Genomic DNA, 23,868 nt, shown 5'->3' with positions numbered 1-23,868 from the left:
CACCATTATCCTCTGCCCTCCAGGTAAGAAGACTACACAATTCCCTATGAGCTGTAACGAAACAGAACCTCCACACTTCAATTCAAAGCTGGGGGCAATGCAGAGGACTTTTCAGGGAAACATCGCCGCACAGCTAGAATTTGATTAGCAGCATGAAACCATAGTCACTGTCAGCTTCACCACACCGCAGAGGTCAATGGGACAGGCTTAAATTCTGCAGACTGTTGAATATGAGATGTTAAACGCAGAGGAGGCCAATGCTATAAATTGTAAGCTGGTAAGAGGTACTGCAGCGTGTCTTATTCATGTGATGGTCAATATAACATGCATGTAGTTAAGTTTTTCTTAAGTTGAATCTTAAGTCATTTGAATTTGCTACCCATGCTGCAAGACAGAGAAAAAGAAAAATGGCCTGAAAACTGGGGGGAGGGGGAACCCTTAAACTAGAGCTGCACAATTCTGGCTAAAATGAGAATCATGCTTAAATGAGTTTTTTTTTTTTCTGCTTAATCAACTAAACTAAAGGTTATTATTATTCTCAAATATATGGTAAAACAACATTAATAAATAACATTATTATTAATATTATTATAAACAACATAATAATAATATTAAACCTATGTGTAGGTCTACTGTTGGCTAAAATGACTTGGAATGGTGGACTTTGTCCAGGTTGTTAATTCACAGTAAAGTGATGACATCAGAATACAACTATTCATAATTCTGAAGTTGAATTATTATGTTTAAGAGATATGCTTGTCATTTGTCATTAAAGGTATTATTAGACCTTTTTTCACTGGTAAAATAAGAAATTTGTTATTAACATTCCCTTTTGCCTTACACACAACATTAAATAGGCTAGAGTAGTTATACTGACACTTTTAAAAATGTATTTTCATGCACAATACTCAGTGTTTGCTAAAGAAACATATTAAATGCTTGTCGTAATCATAACTCTAAAATGAGATATGGTCATTTAAATAATGTGCGCACTTTCAGTTTCACTTTTCACAGCAGAGCACGCTCATGTCTTGGCTGCCGTCACTTTGAGTTCAGTTTGCAACAAACTGAAAGTTATTTGCAACGTTATTACCTGTTATTCACAGCCTATGCAGGTTCTGTTTACTAAAGTAGACATCATTGGCTGGCACACCCGTCCTCTCTATAGTAAACAACAGTGCATTAGGTCATGTGTTATTTTGCGGCCGTGAATACGTCATTAAATTATAACAGAAATTACATTTTTGGTGAATTATACCTTATAAATACAGTATGTAAAACTTCACACCATTTGGCGGTGTCCATGTTTCTGAGCAACGAATATAAAACAATGTAAAGACTTGTGCGTCCGCCTTTACACTTCTCTCCTGATCTTAAAAATATAATTGGCTGAATAGTAGAAAAGCTGAATTAAGATCGTGGGTAGAGTTGAATCGAGATCGCAATCTTTTTTCAATTAATCGTGCAGCCCTACCTAAAACTAGTTTTTTGAAAGGTTTTAAATATATACATAACAGAATTTGAAGTTACTGTAAAGATACGCTTAACTGCATACATACAGTGCTGTTGTATGTTACTTTGTTTTAATTGTCAAGCATGGTTTCTGCTACATTCATTCTTCCATGACAGGGCGCGACACAAAAACTCATTCCCGCCAGGGCTACGTTACACCTTTTGACTGAAATGATTGTCATTGTTTTTTTTTTTCTATTTCGAATTATAATCACACTGAAACTGGTTAAAAAGTAAGTGAATTAAAATAGAGAAAACTTTTCTGTAATCATAGTAGTGCTGTGCATTATTTGTTTAACTCTTTAAAGTTACATGCTGACTGACTGACTGACTGAATGGGCTGCGCAATACATGAGGCCAGCAAACATGATGTAGCTTTCATTTATAATGAGCACAGTTTCTGTAATAAAACTTTATTTATTAGATAAAGGTCTATGGTTTTGCATACAAAAATTTAACTTGTTGGAGTTTATGGCTGTTTTACTTTGCTTCAGGACGCATCAATGCCGTTCTGTCATTTTGTAGATCTACTGGAGACCTTAATAAATATTCCCAGCAAATTTAAATAAATGTTGCAGACATGTTACATAATCGCACTACATGTAAATAAATCGCACTTAAGCAGTGTTTATTTGAGAGTGCACAAGAAAATCTGAGCTTGAGAAGTATATATTGAAGGGCATGCAAGAAGTTTTGTGTAAGAACAGAGAAAATTGCCAGGCAAAGAGATTTATTAATGTAATACAAGCATGTGATCTCGACTTGTAATACTGCGCTCACAACATTTGTCGTTGAAATAAGGACATCGGTATTTAGAAAATCAGTGTAAAAGGCCTGCCACCACAGTTGGAAAAAAATTCTAGACCAGGGCTGCCCAAACTTACCTCAACACACCTGGGTTCTGTTCTTCGTGATTCGCTTAAATGATATAAGATGATTTGGCAAATTTTGGATCTTTTAATCTTGATAACTGATCTCTGGCTAATTTGGTTCTTTAAACAAGTTCGCGAATCAAATTAAAATGTCTGGATGAACTGATCTGAGATCGCTGCGTGTGTTGTGTAGGACAGATCTGTCAATCCTCGAAATCATGATCTGCAATGTAACAATTGGCTGACGGCACAGTAGCGTAATGACATCACCTGATTAATATTCAATTATCATGTGAGCAAAATTACATCAAATTCGCAGTCAACGGTTTGATAAATATGATACGCAATAATAATGCTTGGTTCTTTCATGTGTCAAGAGCAATTCATTTAATTTTTCCTTATTATAGTATGCATCGTAGTATTATATTAGCCATTTTTTTTAATCGGTGAAAAGAATAACTGGATGTTTTCAAAAGCATTTTGATATTGGTAAAGGTGTCTGCAACTTTTGTGAAGCATCAAATCACTGGCATATTAACTGTCAAAACATGTTTATGACTGCATAAATGTATTATTGCTTTTAAAAAAGTCACATATTGTGCATGTCTATTATCACACACAAATTGTACTAAAGCGATCTAAAAAGTTCATATCAATAAGTTTTCTCTTTGCACCACCAGGTATCCGTCTTTGTACTTTCATTTCGAGGGGTGCAGATTCCATAAGTTTTATTAATATATATAACTTTATTTATTTTATTAATAACTATAACTTTGTATAGTTTTAAAAAAAATTGTATTTTCCTAAGTGTATTTAACTACTACTGTAAGAAAATATCAGAATTCGGTACATACTTTCTATATTATCTTTGCTTGAACTGAGCCGATCTAATCCTGTTTATATAAACAAACCTACTTAGGACCAGGTTTGAGCTAGCAGATTGTTGCTATGACAACAATTCTCACAGTAGTTTTGAAGAACGAAACGATCGTGGATCATGTCAAATCGTCAACAATCAAATCCAGTTAACTGAGTAATCCACGTATGAAGAATGGACCCCAGCACAGATGTTTTTAGAAAGCCTAGTAAGAACTTGATTAGCTAGCCCAAGTGTATGATTGGGGTTAGAACTAAGCTTTGCAGGACCCCGGCCCTCCAAGTTTGAGCACTCATGTACTAAGAAACACTGTAAAGCATTCATGGATGCCTAAATAGACTTCATACATAATCTGCAAGCACATCACATCAGTGATTTTACTAAATCACATTTTTGTAGTTTACATAGACATAATGAACAGCCCATTTCTGTTATTAGTTGAAAATTGCATTGTGCAAACATTTACTAAATTGAAAACTACAGTCTTTCACCTTTAACTAGCAACTAGTAAATTACAAATAATTACAAAGAGATTGCAGAAAACACATTAAATTGACCATAAAATAAAAAAGTTAAATAAGTAATTAATTACTGAATTAATTTAGCTTTGTTAATGTGTTTAATTTACTTAACACAGTGGACTTAAAATGCACTTTGAAATCATTTGTTACATTGAAACCTTGATTAAATGAAGACACAGTCATACAACAATAAATTCCCCATTAGCAGAATGCTGACCATGTAGACATCATATCAACTGAAAATCATATAACATTACAACATTTTAACTTTTAAGAATGACTTCTTCCTTCACTTATGATTATCAAATCAGTCCCAGATAGTATCTTGATCATATTACATAAACATGTTGGCCAAACTCAGAGCACTGAGCATGCCCTCTGAGGAATCCTCTGACCTTCAGTTAAATAAAATTTGCATGATCGACATTACCCCTCTACTCTATACTGCTTTATGCTCATTGGCTGCCAGGTCAACATGTCTATTACAAAATACCTATACAACCAAACAATTAAATATGCCTTTGCATAAAGATAGATAAGGCAAATTACATTTAACATATAATGATTATTCAGTAAACATTAGCTCAAATGTCTCAAACTAGATTCCTGGAGGGCTGCAGCTCTGCCCAGTTTTGCTCCATCCCAAATCAAAAACAGATGATCAACTTAAGGTGTTCAAGACTACTAGAGACTATTAAGCAGGAGTAAGTTGGAGGTGGTAGAAGCTGAACTGTGCAGAGATGTGGCCCTCCAGGAATTTAGTTTGAGACCACTGCTTTAGAATGTATTTTTATCCACATCCATCCCAAGCAGGAAACTCCATTGCATGTACAGTATATAAAGTGAATCTGAATTTGTGCTGACGGAACTTAATTAATTTTGCCATTAGTTTGCAAATCAATAACAGGCATATATTAGCTGGCTCATAATTGTGGTAAAATGTAAAGATTGTCAAATAAAAGCTTAACTGTGAATCCAATTTAACAGCACATCACATTTTGGGACAGTATTAAAGATGTAAATACATGCAGCCATTTAAAGGGACAGTTCACTTAAAAATAAAAACACAATTTACTCACCCTGTATTTTTTTGTTTCTTGTATCTGTAACCTCTGACATCCATAGTAGGGAAAATAAATATTTATATTTTCTTTTGTGTTCAAATAGAACAAAAATTAAACAGGTTTGGAGGGTGAAGTAAATAGCAGAACTTAAAATTGTGGGGTGAACTATTCCTTTAATGCAGTATTGTACTGCACAACAAGCAGATACATGATGCTTTTAATCAGACGTACATGTAAAGGTTATACTATAAATCAGCTTTCCAATGTTAATATTTAAATCACAGATGTCTAAAAGGCTGATTTATACTTCTGTGTCGAGTGATCGGCGGCCCTGCGCGTAGCGGTGCATTTATACTTCTGCGTTCTGTTAATGTTGCACTGCAATAACACTTCCAAAACACTAGCTGGCAGTAGGATTTTATGTTCCTCTGTGTCGAGTTTCTTCACAGGTGTTTTGTTTTTTTCTAAACACTACAAGTAGCTAAAACTCGCTCCTACAGAGGTGGGAACCATAAGGTAAACACAAATCAAAAGTTTTTCACTGGAGCTCTTTCACAGGACTCCACACTTGTAAACACTCACTTTATTGGGCTCGCAGCTCTCCGCACCGCCCACACATCCATATAGCCCCCAGAGCTTGTGCTATGCGTTGTTGGGATGTGCAGTTACATATTTTGAGAGGTGCGTGTCAGCTATGCGACCGCGATAAGACTGCGCTTGACGCAGAAGTATAAATCAGCATTAAGCCTCATTCACACTATGAGCGACTCGAGCCCATTTTAACAGAAAGTGTGCTACTTCCGCCAACCTATGCGAGTGACAGCGGCTGTTGGCGACCAGGTATGCGTGACGAGCAACAGTCAATAGGAGCACCAGTAGAGCTCACTTAATCCTCTCTCAGTGGTGGATGTATTCTCCATGCTGTAGACCAGGGGTGGCCAACCCTGTTTCTGGAGAGCCCCTTCCTGCAGATTTCAGTCGCAACCCATGTTAAACACACCTGCCTGTAATCATCACGTGGTGTTCAAGTCCTAATTAATTGGTTCAGGTGTGTTTGATATGGGTAGCAAATGAAATCTGCAGTAAGGTGGCTCTCCAGAAATAGGGTTGGCCACCCCTGCTGAAGACCTATTACTTTGACTAATAATTGTGGATCGACAGCAGTTTGAAGTCATTTACCAGCCATGGTGAACTTTTCCAAGTGAACTTTTCTGAAAACTCTCCCAAAACTTCATTCTTTGATTTCACTGGAAGAACATTGGTGACCTTTACTGTCAACATGTAGACCACTGGAGAAAGTAAAAAAATATATGTAGACATATTCAAACTTCACAGTGTTTTTTTTTTTTTTAGAAATTCGAATAGCCTCATTGTATATTTCCACTTAGATCCATTAAAACAAATTCAATCCAGGTTATCAAGATCAAATCGGCACAAAGCTCAAATTAATTTTTAAAAATTAACATTGAATGTTAACTTTCTTTTTCCACACAATCACTGATCATCTTTTTTCCCATAATTGCAGCTGATACTGAAAGTGAAAAGAGATTTTTTTTTTCTGTCCAGGCACAACAGGCAAAATCCTTTATGAGCCATTTTTAGAGTAAAAGATTGTCCTTGCGACTTGCTTTCTATGATGCTAATGACCTTTGAGCTAATGAGCTAGTTTAAGTGCTACAAGACCTTCACCGTGATTCTCGAGAACAGAATGAATATATGCAGAATGCAAGCCAACAATAAAATAAATAAACATTTAACTGTAAAATTTTGCTTAAAGATACATTTTCTTCTCATTAAGATACAAGCAAACCCCCTTTGAAAGTTCCTGTGGATTCATGTAGGGCAGAGTAAGGTTAAAATGTTGACCCTCTTAAGCAAAGGAGCATGCGAAAAACTTGCTAATTATGTGTTGGGCTCCGCAGAGGCCCAGAACAGAGCTGATTGTGAGTAATACTTTACAGTGCAGAGCATGCATCAGTTTGCCTGAAGCAAGAGCAGAGTGTGAAGGCACTGCGGTCAAGCCCTTTCTCTCCCCGATATCAATCTAATGAGATAACGAACACATGCAAATGAGCCCGTTCTCTAATCTTCTTAACGAGCACTGATACTCATCAGCTATCTGAGACAAACATCAAACACCCTGACAACACCAGCGAGCGAGAGAGAGAGAGACGGGAATTTGTGATAACAGTGGACCAACACACAAACACAAACACTCGCATGCTTATGTACATTTATTCAATGAGCACACACACACTCACAAAAGCAAACATTCATCTTCTCATCAAAGAGCGAGTTCAAACTCATCTTGAAACGTAAAACTATGAGAGCACACAGTGCAAGCGTGCATCTGTAGATTTGGAAGAAATCAGAGCGCTTCAGGGAGACAAAAGGACACAAAGTTCAGAGGGTAATGTTTCGTCAGGGTAAACAGTAATTGAAGAGGAGCGGGGCCATGGTGTTTAATGACAAATGGTGGGTGACCACCATCGGACACTGAAGCCCTTCCCCCATCTCTCTCTCTCGCTCTGCAGCCCCCTCTGAGTATTATTAACCCTCAGGAATGTGGAGCATTCCAAATGGTTAAAGAGCCAACTGCTGGCCAACAGTAAAATACAGGTCCTGAAACAACACAGTTGCCCTGATCTCATCTCACTGAGGGCCTCCTGGCACCACTCAACACATAAATCCACAGCCACTGAGGAGGGAAGAGCCATGTATCTGTCTAATTATGTGCGTTTCGTTCCATCAGTCTACGTCTGCTTCACTGTCTCTCTAAGTCTCCTTTTCATACCTCGTCTGCAAGCCTTACATGATGAGACAGACAGACAAACTTGCATGTATGGTATACAGTGGTCCCTCGCTATAACGCAGTTCATCTTTCGCGGTCTTCCAGTTTTGCGAATTTTTTTTTGTGCAATTTGACTTTTTTTGTGCAATTTGACCCACTTTATATTAAGTGTCCTTAACTACTATGTACTTACATAAAAAAATAAATACAATATACTTACTGTGTTTATAATGTATTTGAGAACACTTGTGGTGCTTTTGAGTTGGGATAGTGGTTGGGTTATGGACAGGTTTGGTGGCATAGGTTTAAGGGTGGGTTAAGGTGTAAGGGATGGTCAACAGTGTATTTACAAATGTAATTACAAAAGTTAATTACAGATGTAATTACATACATGTATTTACTGTGCACTTATGCTTGATTAAATACATGTATTTACACAATAAGTACATTGTGACAAACTATTAATGTCCTAATTATCCCTGTGTAAGTACATATTAGTTAAGGCCACTTAATATAAAGTGGGACTTTTTTTTAACAGTGCATTGTGTTCTGCTTCCTGATTGGCTGTAGACCATTGTCAATCAATCTCCTCTGTGCCGCGTCTCCTGTATAGTACAGAATACGTTCAGCTTGCCAAATTTACATAAATCTTTCAGGGCTCAAAATTGTGACCGTTTTGGTCACATTTGCGCCTGAAATTTTATCTATGCGACCTCAAAATATATTTGGGAGCATTTGTGCGAGTGCATAAAATTGATGTCGTGCGACCAGTTTTCACAGCAAAATGTTAACGCATTTTCACGCATTAAGCATCTTTGCACCTAAAAACACCAAACGTAGCACTCGGGAATGGTTTAAAACAGTTGACATGTCAACTTGCTGGAGTAAACAAAGGCTGCAATGCTTTCCCCACCTTTCAAGCTCTTCTTATTGGCCCACTGCGCTAGAACTGAACAAGAATGGATTGGTTAATATCTATCAATCACTCAGTTCGGATGACGGGGAGCTACAGCCACGAAAATGTAAAAATCTGGATCCGAAAGAATAAAAACAACACAGAAAGATTTAGTTTTAGAAACCACCTTAAGTTACAAATAATGGCAGATCTGATTAGTGATCATGTAATGAATGTCAATCCAGCATTTACACTTGTAAAGAGTGAATAAAAGACTTCCAGTGTTTTAAGTCTGCTATGAAAATGACTAAAGCTATTAACTGTAAAGCTGGTGGGACGGAGTTTTCAGGTAACAGAGTTTGCCACTGATTAGAGTGTTAATATTTTATAGAATCTGTTAATATAAAACGTGTAGTAACAGTGCTCATGATTTTTGGTGGGTGCAACTAAATTTTGTCCGGTTAGGAGCACCGGTGCTACTAAGAAAAAAAGTTAATTTCGTGCCCTTTCTTTGATCAATTGCAATGTGACTCTAAAGTGCTATAATGTATGTTTGCAAGTTTTCTCCCCAACAAACCCCAAAATGTCGACAAAACATTCTGCACTGTAAAAGGCATTCTCGGCAGCACCCAAAAGGCAGAGGAAAATGCTAACCATAGCACAAAAAGTTGGACTTCTGGACATGCTAAAGAAAAGTACAAGGTAAGCGAGTGTTTAACAAGAGAAAAAAGTGTGAAAATGTTAATGCCTATCCAAGAAAATAGTGTAGTGAGGGGTTTTACATCCTTAAAACACCTTTAGCAATTGTGAAAATAAAGCTGACTACTTCACAGATTTCACCTATTGCTGTTTATTTTTAGAATAGCTCCTACAAATTTGCTGAATTTACCAAACGTTGTGCATTCATGTATTCATATTTACATAAGGCCTATTTAGTTTATTTAAGTCACCTGTAGCGCATGTCTTTAGACCGTGGGGGAAACCAGAGCACCCGGAGGAATTCCACGCTCACACAGAAAACATGTAAACTCCACACAGAAATGCCAACTGACCCAGCCTCAAACCAGCCACCTTCTTGCTGTGAGGGGACAGTGCTAACCACTGAGCCACCATGTCGCCCATAACTTTATATATATATATATATATATATATATATATATATATATATATATATATATATATATATATATATATATTTTCTGTTGTAATGCAGTAGTCTGTATATAAATACAGATAACTAAAAAAAAAAAAAAAAAAAAATATATATATATATATATATATATATATATATATATATATATATAATCTGTATTTGTCTCAGCTATTACTCAGAATTATTATTCTTAAAAAAACTCTGACTGTCCTTCAATAATCATAATCTAAAGAACATGCTATTGGATGGAAACACTATAATTTGATAACAAAAGTACTTGATAAAAAGTCAAACTACAGCAAGGAATATTAGTCTTTATTTACCTTTGTAAGGTATATGTACAAAAAAAAGATTACTGAAAATGAAGTATGCAGCCCTTATAATGAATATTTCTCTTAATATGCAAAAAGCACATTTAATTTTTTATTACAAAAAAATGAAACGGAAAGCTTATACAAGTGTATAGAACTGACAAGCTAAATCACAGCAATATGCTTGAATAACACTGTCAAACATTATAATATACAAAACTTATAATATATTATATTATATTATATTATATTATATTATATTATATTATATTATATTATATTATATTATATTATATTATATTATATGCTAGGCATTATATGTTACATTAGTCTTTGACCACTCTGATGCCATGCCACTGGGATATGACGTCTGGTTCTCGTTTAATGTACATTACATAACTGATTCATTTATACGTTTAATAATGTATACCCTTTCATTCCTCTCACTTCTGCCTGCGCCAGATTAGATCTAAGAATCATAAAATGTCATTTGCACACTATACATGGTCTTGAGAAGATTGGAGTCAAGTCAAGTGGGGGTCTTCGCCTCAGGTGATCTTTAAGGACATTGCTTCTGTGCAGTGTCTACAGGGCCAGTCATCCACAAAAGTGATCTGTGGTATAACGTCGGTGCCTGTGTGACCTTTCATCGTGCCCTTCCCCCTGCCTTCTTTGGGACCTGAGACCCTTCTCTGACATTTAAAGCTAAGCCACCTATTACAGCCAGTACACACTTCTTAGCACCAAGGGTTCAAACACCAATACAAAATTCCCATCCGTATCTATTAATTACAGAAGAGCATGTTTACTGACTGCATACTGTGAATGGCAATCTCTCATTCATATCAAGAGGCCATGTGTTACGGACATCTGATATTCATGACTTTGACAACCTCAACCTCATTTTAGGCTGTAAATAAATGGATAATCCTATGATATAAAGATTTGTGTAATTATAAGTGTATTATATTATATTATACTGAACCCATAACCACAGTGTGTCACCAGTGTAATCCTACACCAGTTGAGCTTTTAGTTGACTACAGATTACAGTCAGTAAATAACGGACACAATTTCAGGATGTGTGTCTAGTCTCATTTCAGAGTTATGATATGATAAAATTAGCTTGACATCTTTGCTGGATCCACAGAACACCTGAGTGACACAAAGAGTGTTGTGTATTAATACAAACTGTCAAGGAAAATTATAGTTAAATGTTATTTCGCTTGTCTCTGTTATAAAATGCTGTGCTATACAACATGCTTTATTTAAGTGTCAATTAAATATATGCTTATGCCACTGCTATGCTTACATGTATTTGAGTGAGTGAAACTGCAAGGACTTGCGACAGTGGTGGAAACCATAATATGATCTACTACATTTAAACTATTAAATTATTTAACAAATTCCCACAGTAAAGAGGATAGTTTTCCTAAAATAAAAATTCTGTCATTTCCCAAGGATGGGTTGCGGCTGGAAGGGCATCCGCTGTGTAAGAATGTGCTGGATAAATTGGAGGTTTATACTTCTGTGGCGACCCCTGAATATTAAAGGGACTAAGCCGAAAAGAAAATGAATGAATGAACAATTCTGTCATTTACTCACCCTAATGTTTCCCACATATAGACTTTACTGCCCAGGTTTATTAATGGCCCAAATATCTTTAATAACACATTTTTTTCTATTATTAACATGCTTTTACACTTTCTTTTAGTATCAGCCCAATATAACCAAACATCCACAATCTATTAAATAGTGGAAAATCTTCTCTAACTCTCCCATTTCGCTCTGTAGGCTTGTACACACCAGGATGCTTTTCGTTTGGCTTTATCGTCAGCATTTTTCAAGGCATTTTTCCGGATTCAATCCCAATCGATTTTCACTTGCGTCGAGTAGAAGAGTATGCAAAATCACTTCTTGACAGATGGCGCTACACAACTTTAAACGTCTGACACCCGCTTGTAACAGAAGAAAAAGTGCTTAAGCGCATCCAAGTGACGTTTACTGTACCTTCAGCAGTTCCGTGCACGTGAAGAAAAGCTCCAATCTGATTGGTGGAGAAGGTTTTGATGCAGCTCATCAAAACAAAAAACGAGCATGAGGCGTTTCTTTAAAAATGATGCTTGGCGTTTTGCGTGTTGGTGTGCACGATCACATTGCCGCCCTTAATTTAGTCACGAGGTGTTAAACATAGGCGGAAAACATGAGCAAAAAGTGTCCTGGTGCGCACGGGCCTTGTCTGTGCGAGACCTGTCAGCACTCCCATAGACAGTCTCAGACATGCTCTGTAGATCCACATAGATGTGCCTTTTTGGGATTTAAAAATTCGTCTGGCCCGGGCCTCTAAATCTCCTAAATTGTCCAGGATTCAACATATGCTTCCACTTTCTAAAGCTCGTATGCATTTTTGCATTACCTTTTTACTTTTGCGAATGAAACATGAAATAATTCGTTCTTTAATCTGAATGACTCCGTGTTTAGTAGATACTCGGAGAGCATGAAATGACTGGTCTAAACTGGCTGCAAAATATACGTACACCATTAGTAATGGTTAATCAACCGCATTTGCCTTATTTAAATAATCTACACATTTTAATCCTGTAATTATTGTAAATTTTTTGAGATATTGTTTGTTTTTATTCCTTTTCTGTCATTTATTGCTGATTTGCTGTATATTTTATTAAGTTTGATGATGTTAATATATTGCAAAAGCTATTTTATATACATATTTGAAATGTTTTAAGTTCCAGTTTGCTTTGAACTTGAGAGGCAGATTTAACCTGTCTGTGTGCACATGACTCGTGAATAGCATAAAAAAAGAAATAGTGGATTTCTTTTTTTATTACAACATTCTTTTTTACTTTAACCCATTGAAAAGAAACAGTGCATAACAGTGTTATAATAAATAAAATTATTGTTAAAAATTTTATTATGTTTGGTTTGTGGCATATAGTTAACATTTTATGTCATGTGGGTAAATGTTGTTTTTAAATCTAGCTACCACCACAAGTATATTTTAACCTGTGGAAAGCACTGTACACTTTAATTGCTTCAAAGCTTTACTTTTTTCTGTTAAACACAAAAGAAGATATTTTGAAGAAAGCTGGAAACCATTGACATCTATAGTATATATTTGCTTTTTCTAACATGAAAATTCAAAATTCATCAAAATTCACTTTTTGTTTATCAGAAAAAAAGACATTCATAAAGGTTTGAAACTATTTAAGGGTGAGCAAATATAGTAAAATGTATTTAACAGTTTATTTAAAGATTTTATTTAACAGTTACATTTTACTGGTCATAGTATAACTGTGGTAAGAATAAACAAAAAATCTCTTTAAAAATATTGAAATCTGAACTTTGAATTGATAAGAATTGGATTTGATACGCAGAACTGGAATCGGAACCCAAATCACTCAAATTAATATGAAACCCACCTCTACACTGTAAAAAATTATATGATCAATTAGTACTGACAGCATGTTTTTAGGTCATTGTAACTTTTTAAACTAAGTTAATCACAATCTAACTTAATTTTATAAGTAATGCAGGCTGTTTTAAGTCAGTTTAACATAATATAAATTCAATGGATTCATAATGTTAATTTGATTCAACTTACAAATTTAAGGCAACCAGGATTATTTTACAGTGTAGTTGTTTTCCCATATGAATTACGGATGAAGGTGAGGCAGTGGCGCAGTAGGTAGTGCTGTCACCTCACAGCAAGAAGGTCGCTGGTTCGAACCTCGGCTCAGTTGGCGTTTCTGTGAGGAGTTTGCATGTTCTCCCTGCCTTTGCGTGGGTTTCCTCCGGGTGCTCCGGTTTCCCCCACAGTCCAAAGACATGCGGTACATGTGAATTGGGTAGGCTAAATTGTCCGTAGTGTATGAGTGTGTGTGTGAATGTGTGTGTATAAATGTTTCCCAGAGATGGGTTGCGGCTGGAAAGGCATCCGCTGCGTAAAAACTTGAAGGATAAGTTGGCGGTTCATTCCGCTGTGGCGACCCAGGATTAATAAAGGGACTAAGCCGACAAGAAAATGAATTATGGATGAATAATTTCCTACATAATAATTTTAAGGAACATTCAAAACCAGAGAATCCCCTGTGTCAATAGTAAAGCAATCCCCAACAATAGTTTTAGGTTAGGATTAATGTAAATCCTGTATCAGTAAACAGAAACATACAGTGGGAAAAAATGGATATGGTCAAAAGATCAGATTTGTGCATCGAGACTTAAAAATGAAAGACTTGAAAATGCAGTCTTAACATTCTTTAACAGAGTGATCTCTTGAACTGTTGCCATGTCCACTTAATTTAAGCAATGCTTCTACAGCATCTTTGGGCATAAGTGATGCTATTCATCCATATAGGCATGTTAAGATAATTTAAATGCATCTTATTTATTTCAACGATATATGAGTTTATCATAAAGCTTGTTCTTACTGTTTTTTGCATCAAAATGTGTCAGTGCTAATGAAGAGATATACTTTGTTTCCTGTGATTTCTCACCAAAATATACAATCACCGGCCACTTTATAAGGTGTACCTTACTAGTACCGAGTTGGACCCCATTTTGCCTTCAGAACTGCATTTATGCCTTCGTGGCATCGATTCTAAAAGGTACTGCGAATATTTCTCAGTGATTTTGTTTCATGTTGACATCATAGCATCATGGAGTTGCTGCAGATTTGTCGGCTGCACATACATAATGCAAATCTTCCATTCTACCACATCCCAAAGGTGCTCTACTGAATTGAGTTCTGGTGACTGCGGAGGTCATTTGAGAAAGTGAACTCAATGTCATGTACAAGAAACCAGTCTAAGATGATTCACACTTTTTGACATGGCACGTTTTCATGCGTAGCCATCAGAAGATGGGTACACTGTGGTCATATAGGGATGGACATGGTCATTGGCACGATGCTCAATTGGTACTAATGGGCCCAAAGTGTGCCAAGAAAAAATCCCCTACACCATTACACCACCAGCCTGAACCGTTGATACAAAGCAGGATGGAACCATGCTTTCATGTTGTTGACACCAAATTCTTTACTGCAAATTCTGTTGGAGCAGAAATCAAGACTCATCAGAGCAGGCAACATTTTTTTAATCTTCAATTGTCCAATTTTGGTGAGCCTGTGCAAATTGTAGCCTCAGTTTCTTGTTTATAGCTGCCAGGAGCGGCACCCAGTGTGGTGCCTCAAGGTTGGACGTGTTGTGCATTCAGAGATGCTCTTCTGCATACCCTGGTTGTAACAAGTGGATATTTGAGTTACTGTTGCCCTTCTATCAGCTGGATCCAGTCCGGCCATTCTCCTGACATTAACAAGACATTTGCTCCCACAGAACTGTCGCTCACTGGATGTTTTCTATTTTTCAGACCATTCTCTGTAAACACTAGAGATCATTGTGCATGAAATAAACAGTAGATCAGCAGCTTCTGAAATACTCATACTAACCCATCTGGCACCAACAACCCTGCCATGTTCAAAGTCACTTAAATCACCTTTCTACCCCATTCTGACGCTCGGTTTGAAATGCAGCAGATCATCTTATATGCCTGAATGCATCGAGTTTCTGCCAAAAAACGGCAGATTAGAAACTGCATTAACGAGAAGTTGGATAGGTGTACCTAATAAAGCGGCCAGTGAGTGTATGTGTATGCCACAAAATATGTGTAAATTCAGTTCAGTTAACATGGTTGTCACATTACTGAACTGTGTGTGCACAGAACAAAATGAGGAACTAAAATGTGAACTGATACTAGAATATAGTGTGTATGCGGCCCCACTGTGAGTGTTTAACACGATCACTGCAACAGTTATGAAACTTGTATCTCCTCATACAAATTACCTACTCTCAATCTATCTGAGTGGCAGTAATTTGTATGGCAGTATTACAATTCTAAGTAAGTTAAAACCAAGTGATGAGAGTGTATTCCTGGCAACATTGCGCCTTTGACTCAGCATGGCTTTACATCAAACCACACACAACAAAATGAGGAAAAGAACAGTGTCAAATCCCCCCTCTCTCTCTTTCTATTTTAAGAAAGCGCTAGGACTTGCTTGGACCATCCCCACAGGAGCAAGAAAAATGCTGGGATTCAGAATCCAGCTCTGTTTTTCACACGAAAAGTGTGGGAGAGAGAAAGAGAGGATATTTCTAGTGTCAGAATGCATGGTCTAAGTAAAAGACTACAAATAAAAGAAAGAGAGAAAATATCCGGTCATTTGAAAAATTCCCCTGGAAAAGCTCCCAGAATGAATGGAGTAGTGGAATATATACCAGTCAGGCCTCTGGGAAGGAATCCAAGACGGATATTTAGAGTAGTGGAAGTGGAGGGAACCAGCTGATGTTGGGAGAGAGAAGGATGAGCAAATGTATAAAGGTGAGAGGAGATGTTGCTGTCATAATGGATTTCAATCCCCAGCACTGGGACTTCTATAGTCCTCAACAAGCACCATATGAATGATAGCGTGTGTGTTTGAGTATGAAACTGGTGCTTGTACTGTACAAATAGATTGTCTTTGTCTGTGACACATTTTATCAGACCTGCCCACTGATCTACAGTGCCGTGTATGATAAGACAAAGCAATATTTCAAATGCTCTCTTAGATCAAAATTAGGTGCTACTTAAAAGATGTTTAGGTTTCTGGCCGCATTATATAAATTTGTTTCTGCATATTTAGGTTTTGTTTATGTAGTGTTTATTAGTGAAGACGGCTAATTTGGTCAAATAAAATGCAGTAAATAATAACATTTTAACCAAGACACATTCAAAAATATGCTTTAAAATAATGTAAAACAGTGTAAAAATAATTAATATAGCATTAAATCTTGTCAGAAATATTTGGATAAAAAAAAATAATTAATTCATTTTCCTTTGGCTTAGTCACTTTAATCATCAGGTGTAGCCACAGCAGAATGAATCGCCAACTTATCCAGCATATGTTTTACACACCGGATGCCCCTCCAGCTGCAACCCAGTAATGGGAAACACCCATACACTCACATGAGCACACGTAAACTACGGCCGATTTAGTTTACTCAATTCACCGAGAGCGCATGTGTTTGGACTCAAGGGGGAAACCCGGAGCACCCGGAGGAAACCCACATAAGCACGGGAGAACTCCACACTAAAAAGCTAACTGACCCAGCTGGGACTGGAAGCAGCAACCTTTTTGCTATAAGGCTTCCTGCTGTACTAACCACTGAGCCACCGTGACACCATCAAAACAAAAATGTCATAGCAAATTAAAATGCACTATTCAAGTATTACAATGCACCCAAAAATACTAATTAATTAATTTTTTATGCTTTATCCTTTAAACTAAAAGCTTTTACTCATTTATAAGCAGGAAATCTCAAAAGTTAAATTAATTTATTTAACTATTTAATGCAATGATCACTTTATTTAAAAAAAAAAAAAATTATATATATATATAAATAAATATATATATATATATATATATATATATATATATATATATATATAAATATATATAAATATATATATATAAATATATATATTTATATATATATATATATATATATATATATATATATATATATATATATAAATATATATATAAATATATATATATAAATATATAAATATATATATTTAAATATATATATATATATATATATATATAAATATATATATAAATATATATATTTAAATATATATATATATATATATATATATATATATATATATATATATATATATATATATATATATATATATATATATATATATATAATTTTTTTTTTTTTTTTTTTTTCAGGAAGTATAAATCCCATGTCCAACTTCTTTCCCATGTATAGAAGAGAAAGATTCGATGAAAAGCTAAAAAATCTACACCCTGGTCTGTTTTACAACACTTTGCACTTTTGTTATTTCTTGACTTTAGTATAAAGAAAATATACAGATTTTTCTGATTGCATTTTTCCAGTGTGCAGAAAACTTCAGCTACTTGGTAGTCTAAAGTACTTCATTTTGTTTACCCACTTGACAATTCTTTGCTTTTCTTTCTTATTTGAGTGCCTACAAATCCTGCCATTTGATAAAGTGAGAAATGTTTTTTTTGTGTGTGTGTGTGTGTATGGTTTGTGTATATTGACCCGTGTGTGTGCATCCGTATATGTGGGTGTGCGTGTGACTGTAAAATAGCTATCATACTTGACAAATGCCATAGTGATCATTGAAATGTTCTCCATCCCATGGAATGTGTGTGTGTGCTGAAGCCACAAGTCTGTTCTTAAACATTCACACACATCTAATCATGCGACATGTAAACTCACAAATGTCTTTTTAAAGAAAGAAAAAACCCTGTTTGAACCTAACTGTTTTGTGTTGAATTAATGCCTTTTATAAAAAAGTAACAATAAAAAGACATACTTCAGCTTGTGAATGCATACTTCGTTTTGAATGTGATGCATTTAAAAGGCATGCAATTTCTTCAATAGTCAAGTAGTGCATCTACAAGCATACAAGGGACTAGTGCACTATGACTCATGAACAAGTACTAGAACTCTTGTAAGCTAATAATTTTTAGAGAATTAAAAACATATACAGTGAATTAGGACATGTCTTAATATCCAGTGAATTAGGACATGTCTTAATATCCACAAAGTATTTGCACTTGACCAGTTGCCTATTTACTTGTTTTCTATTTATCTACTTTTAAATAATAAACTATGTATTACAACATGCACAAAGAGCATGAAATCTGGAAGTTTGAATTCCTGAACATGATGTATGATAGGATACACTTAGCCCCAATGTGCTATTGCAGATTACGTGGCTTTAGCCTGTGTTAAAGAGCACAAAACTTTGGCCTTTAGTCTTACACTTTGTGGCAGTATGGGACAAAGACCAGTGTAGTGTGATTCCCAAAAAATTAGTTGGTTCTTCAAACAAATAGTACAAAATAACATGTTAATGGTTTGAATCATTCAGACGTATTATTCCCTGACTAAGATGAATCAATCAAACATAGCTACAGACAGTAAATCAACACCGTACTGACTTATTGAGCTGCATCATTACTTACAATGTTGGTTGTATCAATATGGAGCATTTATTTTCTATTAGTATTAATAGTGCATGTCTGCACATTTGTTATATTTGTGTCATGTGTTAAGTTTAAATTAGTGAGTGAAATATATTTATTTAAAGCAAGACATTGTGAAATATAAGTCTACTCTTTATGGAGTGCAAAACATTTTGTTATCCCTCATTTAGACCTCGTTTACACTAATATGTTTTAGTTTTAAAACGACATTTTAGAACAATCCACACTGGCATTTCACCTGGTGTTTCTGAGAAGATCTGAAAACAGCCTCTTCATCATTTTCAAAATGCTCAGGGCTCGAAAACTCTAGTGTAGTGTGGACGGAAGGCTTAACCATAACAAACGTATGCGTTTTAAAACTAAAACATATTTAAATCACACTGCATTTACAGTAAAGAACCCGTTATTTTTCTATCAAACAGTCATAAAACTTAACTAAAGGAATAAACTAGATTACAACAGAGAGATGTTATTTAACTGGCCATCTACACACACAAAAATAAATTACTTTGAATTAAAGTATTTACTAATTTATTAAATATGGATTTTAAAAGTCAATAAATAAGTTAAATGGTTGCTTAATACAACCATGACTTACTGTACTTAAAATATTATAAATGGCAAGAACATTTTAACACAAACATTGCTTTTCTGCACAATTTTTTTCATGTTTTTTTTTCTTTATTATTTTAACATTTTTATACTTTATTTACAGGTGAATGTTCTGTAATTGATAGATGTAGTCATGAACGAGATAAAAAAAATAAAAAATGTGAACAAACACTAAAGCAGGCAGCCTCACACTATCAATAAACTCCAGGTTTCTCTCTTATGTAAATCTTCCACCTGTAGAAACTGTGCCTCAATCTGTCTGCGGTTGATTATGCTCTACATAATGCATTACTGTAAAAGCAAGTGTCTGTGTCCATGTTTGTGCGTTCCCTCACGTATGTTTTATCCCTCTCTCTGGTCCCTCTCTGCCACTGTATACCCTCAAATCCGCTCCACTGTGCTTCCAAATCTCCCATTCCCTCTTCCATCCAATAACATCTTAATTAGGCCTGTCCCAGAGCAGGAAGCGTGTGGCTTAGGAGGAGAATTAAACTAGGCCGGGCTGCGGTACAGGTGCCTTTTCTCCTAAAGCCACCTTACAGAGCAAACATTTACTACGGCTTCACGCTTCTATTTCCAGGTCTGGAAACACAGTCCAGATGCACATGCGGGACTTTACTGCAGCTGTTCACCATGAATTGCTGCGGCTATATTCTGAATGCCAGCTGTCCTTCAAAGATGATCATGGATTAAGTTTCTTGCCACACTTTACAATTAAGTTTCATTAGTTAATGTATATTTGCTTACATAAACCAAGTATTAAGAATACTTCTACGTCATTTATTATTGAGTTCAACATCTACTAATGCATTACTAAAATGCTAGTTCATGCTTGATAACATTAGTTAATGGAGTGTGAGTTAGCATGGACTAACAGTAAACACCTGTGGGTAACACTTTAATTTACTGTAGGTCACATTTCATGGTATTAATAAACCATAAACTAACACTAGTAGTTTAATGAACTACTAATTAGCTGATTATTAATGATTAGGAAGGCAGAAGTTGTGTTAAGGTTTAAAAAAAAATTGTGATGCAGAATAAGCTCATGCTTTATAACTACTAATGAACAGTTACAATCTTATTAATAGGCAGGTAATAAGCCATTTTACCCAACTGTGTTTTCATTAACTAATGTTAACAAGCATAAATAAATACTGTAATAAATCTATTGTCCATTATTTATGTTAGTTAACGCACAACTTAACATAAATAAATTCAACCTTACAGTAAAGTGTTACCAAGTTTCTTAATGCAAAACAAAACTGTTTGCATAAAAACAGCAACACATTAATATAATATAATACAAATAATAATAATGCTGATGTAAACTAAAAGTTAAGGGTCTTTTGAATAAATGAAGTAATTGAATGAATGAATGAATGAATGAATGAAATATTTTGTTTTAGAATAAAGAACTGCTGTCTTTAATACTCTGAATGATGGTTGTCTTTCAAAGCAGATCAAAGATCAGATTCCTTTAAACTAAAAAACAGGACAAAAATGAAATAGGCATCATGTGCATTTGAAGTACACTGTAAACTGAAGTACACTGTAAATTAACAACCAAATAAACAAAATACATTTAGAAATGTGTATATTTGCATATACATATGTTTACACTGTCTACCTGACTATAATTAAATAAACCAATCTGTTTGAGTGATCATACTGATGCTGTGATTTGTGATTTTATGTATATAAAATCATGATCTATAAAAAAAAAATTCAAAATAATAGAATTTTGTATTTAGTTTTATGATCATTTGTGACTGACTATGCTGTTCTAGTAATTAATCATATGGTATGTAAATAATATAATGACTTGTATAAAGTACAGTCAGTAGGCTATAATGTATAATTAAATATCCTATTTTATTTCATCATAAATCCTAATTTGTGACATGCCTGTGCTGATCAAGTAATTTGTAATACAAAATAAAATTGTGCTAATTAGATTATTTTAAATGAAATGCAATAAAATTTGTTCAAAGTAATATAACTACTTTTATATTCAGTTCAATTATAATTTATAATTTATAACAATGACCTTCCTGATCCCTTAATTTGTGATGAAATGTATGATTACACTTTTTTATTACAGTTTATTATATTTAAAAGAGAAATTAAATATTTGATTGTTTCATTATAAATTACAATTTGTGCCACAGGCCATGCTGATCCAGTAATTTCTGAACTCTGTACAAATATGATTTGTATAAAGTAAAGTGTTTTACTCAATATAATATAATTACATATTCTATTCTATTCAATTCTTTTCTCTTGTATTCTATTATATTCTATTAGTGGCATTGACCATACTGGTCCACTTATTTGTGCTCATTTTTAAAATGAAATAATTTGATTTGCGTATACATTAGTGTGCTAAGATGTTTGTGATGCATATTTAATTTATTTACAATTTATTTGTGGCATGGGGTGCCAACTTCTTAAAGAAAGATCAAAAGAAGCAAAGAAAGAAATCCAGAAGGGTTTCAAGTCTATAAAGAAGGCTCACGGGTTATAGTGGAGATACACGCCCAGCTGATTCTGGTGGTCTTATGGGCCCAGTAGGGGGGAGGCTTTGTAAGATTGGGCGAAGGGCTGGCTGTTTTCACATCGCTTTAATAGTCACTTGACTTGAGTGGCGGAAAAGGGACGGACTGGGTCAGCCTCCCCTGGGCAGTGGAGCAGGGACTAAAACAGCCGGAAAAAAATTTAGTAACACTGTTGCAATATAGTGAGTAAGGTTTTATCACATGTTCTGCAGACATAACGCAATGTTTTGTGTTAAAGTGTTCACTTTGAATTTAAAAAGAAATATACACTACACAGCAAAGGAATTCTTTTAAAAAAAAACGAGTCAATCAAAAAGCATTTCTTACTAGTTTACAGATAAATATTAACATGATGAATATGGTAACGTTGGCTCAGTTTCAAGACCACTGTATTGCCTGTAGCTTTTGTCTTTTCACTATGAGCTCATGAGGGACCAAACTTGGCTAACAAACAATAAAACTATGCAATAAGAACAGAAAACAAACCCCTGTAATATATATATATATATATATATATATATATATATATATATATATATATATATATATATATATATATATATATATATATATAGTGGTGGCTGTGATGTAAAACGTGTTTATTTTACCTTGAAAGAGAAAGCAGTGTTTATTATGTTATTGTTATTATTTTGTTGTAAATATTTAGTAACGTTACGTCCATAATAAACTATCAAATGCTAAATATCACACGAACAAAACTTATGAACAGAAATATGAAATATACTCGTTTTTGCCTAAGCAACCACTGACCGGTAAAATGCTTTTATATGATTTCTTTTCGACTTCTCTTACGTTACATGTTCAAGGATAAGGTTATAAGCAAGTATAACGTTAACGTTACACACAAAAGTGAAAGTGTGATATTAAATTACTCACCCTCCGGTCATCCAAGATGTGGGTTAGTTTGACTTTCAGATGAAGATGAACATTCGAGAAGATTTTTAGCCGAAACCGTGGACGCTAACGGCTACGGTCACTTTAAGAATCAAAAAGGCATATCCAACAAAACAAAATGAGTGCTTCCTGGCGATACATTAAAGCAAAAAGCTGTACATTATATAACGTTACGTTACCTGTTTATTCTCGTCGTGATTTTGATGCCCAGATAAGACTGAATCGTCTTTGCTGACCCTCCTTGGCTCCAACTGGTTAATTTGTTAGAGATTCAATTTCAAACTGATTCACGAGTTTTCTTACGTAATCACGCGGTGACGCAACATATCGCAATTATACTTTTATACAAACGCAAATGTTTAACAGTTTATAGGATATAAAGTGAATAAACTAGTGTTCACAATCTCAATATTTGCATAAAATATAATAATATTGTTTAACCAGTTAAACAAATATTATATTATATATGGTTTGCCAGATCTGGTTTGATCTTGCGATCTGGTTTGCCCGAAAGTGTGCTTTTGAGTAATTTAATTAAGAATGAAGAACTACAAAAGGTAACAGTTTAAAGTAACAAAAATATAAATGGAAAATGAAAGCAGAAATTAATAAAAGAAGGAAAAACATTTTAGGAATAAATTAAAGAGAGAATATATATATATATATATATATATATATATATATATATATATATATATATATATA

At 34.7% G+C, this 23,868-nt stretch overlaps 1 protein-coding gene across 7 annotated transcripts in view; it reads right to left on the bottom strand.

The window, feature by feature from the left end:
* LOC147844377 (uncharacterized) overlaps window positions 1-23,416 on the bottom strand; it is a 92,318-nt gene extending 68,902 nt beyond the window's left edge. For all 7 annotated transcript variants that reach the window (XR_015491758.1, XM_087254163.1, XM_087254164.1 and 4 more), the window contains exons 1-2: window positions 23,343-23,416; window positions 23,146-23,245 (exon numbers count right to left, since the gene is read on the bottom strand). The gene's annotated coding sequence lies outside the window, so the exon portion shown is untranslated. The remainder of the gene's footprint in view (window positions 1-23,145; window positions 23,246-23,342) is intronic.
* Between the last annotated feature and the right edge of the window lie 452 nt (window positions 23,417-23,868).

Source organism: Danio rerio, chromosome 5, assembly GCF_052040795.2.
Source record: "Danio rerio strain M-AB ecotype USA chromosome 5, GRCz13ab, whole genome shotgun sequence".
In the NCBI taxonomy this organism is placed as follows: Eukaryota; Metazoa; Chordata; class Actinopteri; order Cypriniformes; family Danionidae; genus Danio; species Danio rerio.
Note: the sequence above shows the minus strand (reverse complement) of the source record. Positions and strands in the feature narration are given on the sequence as shown.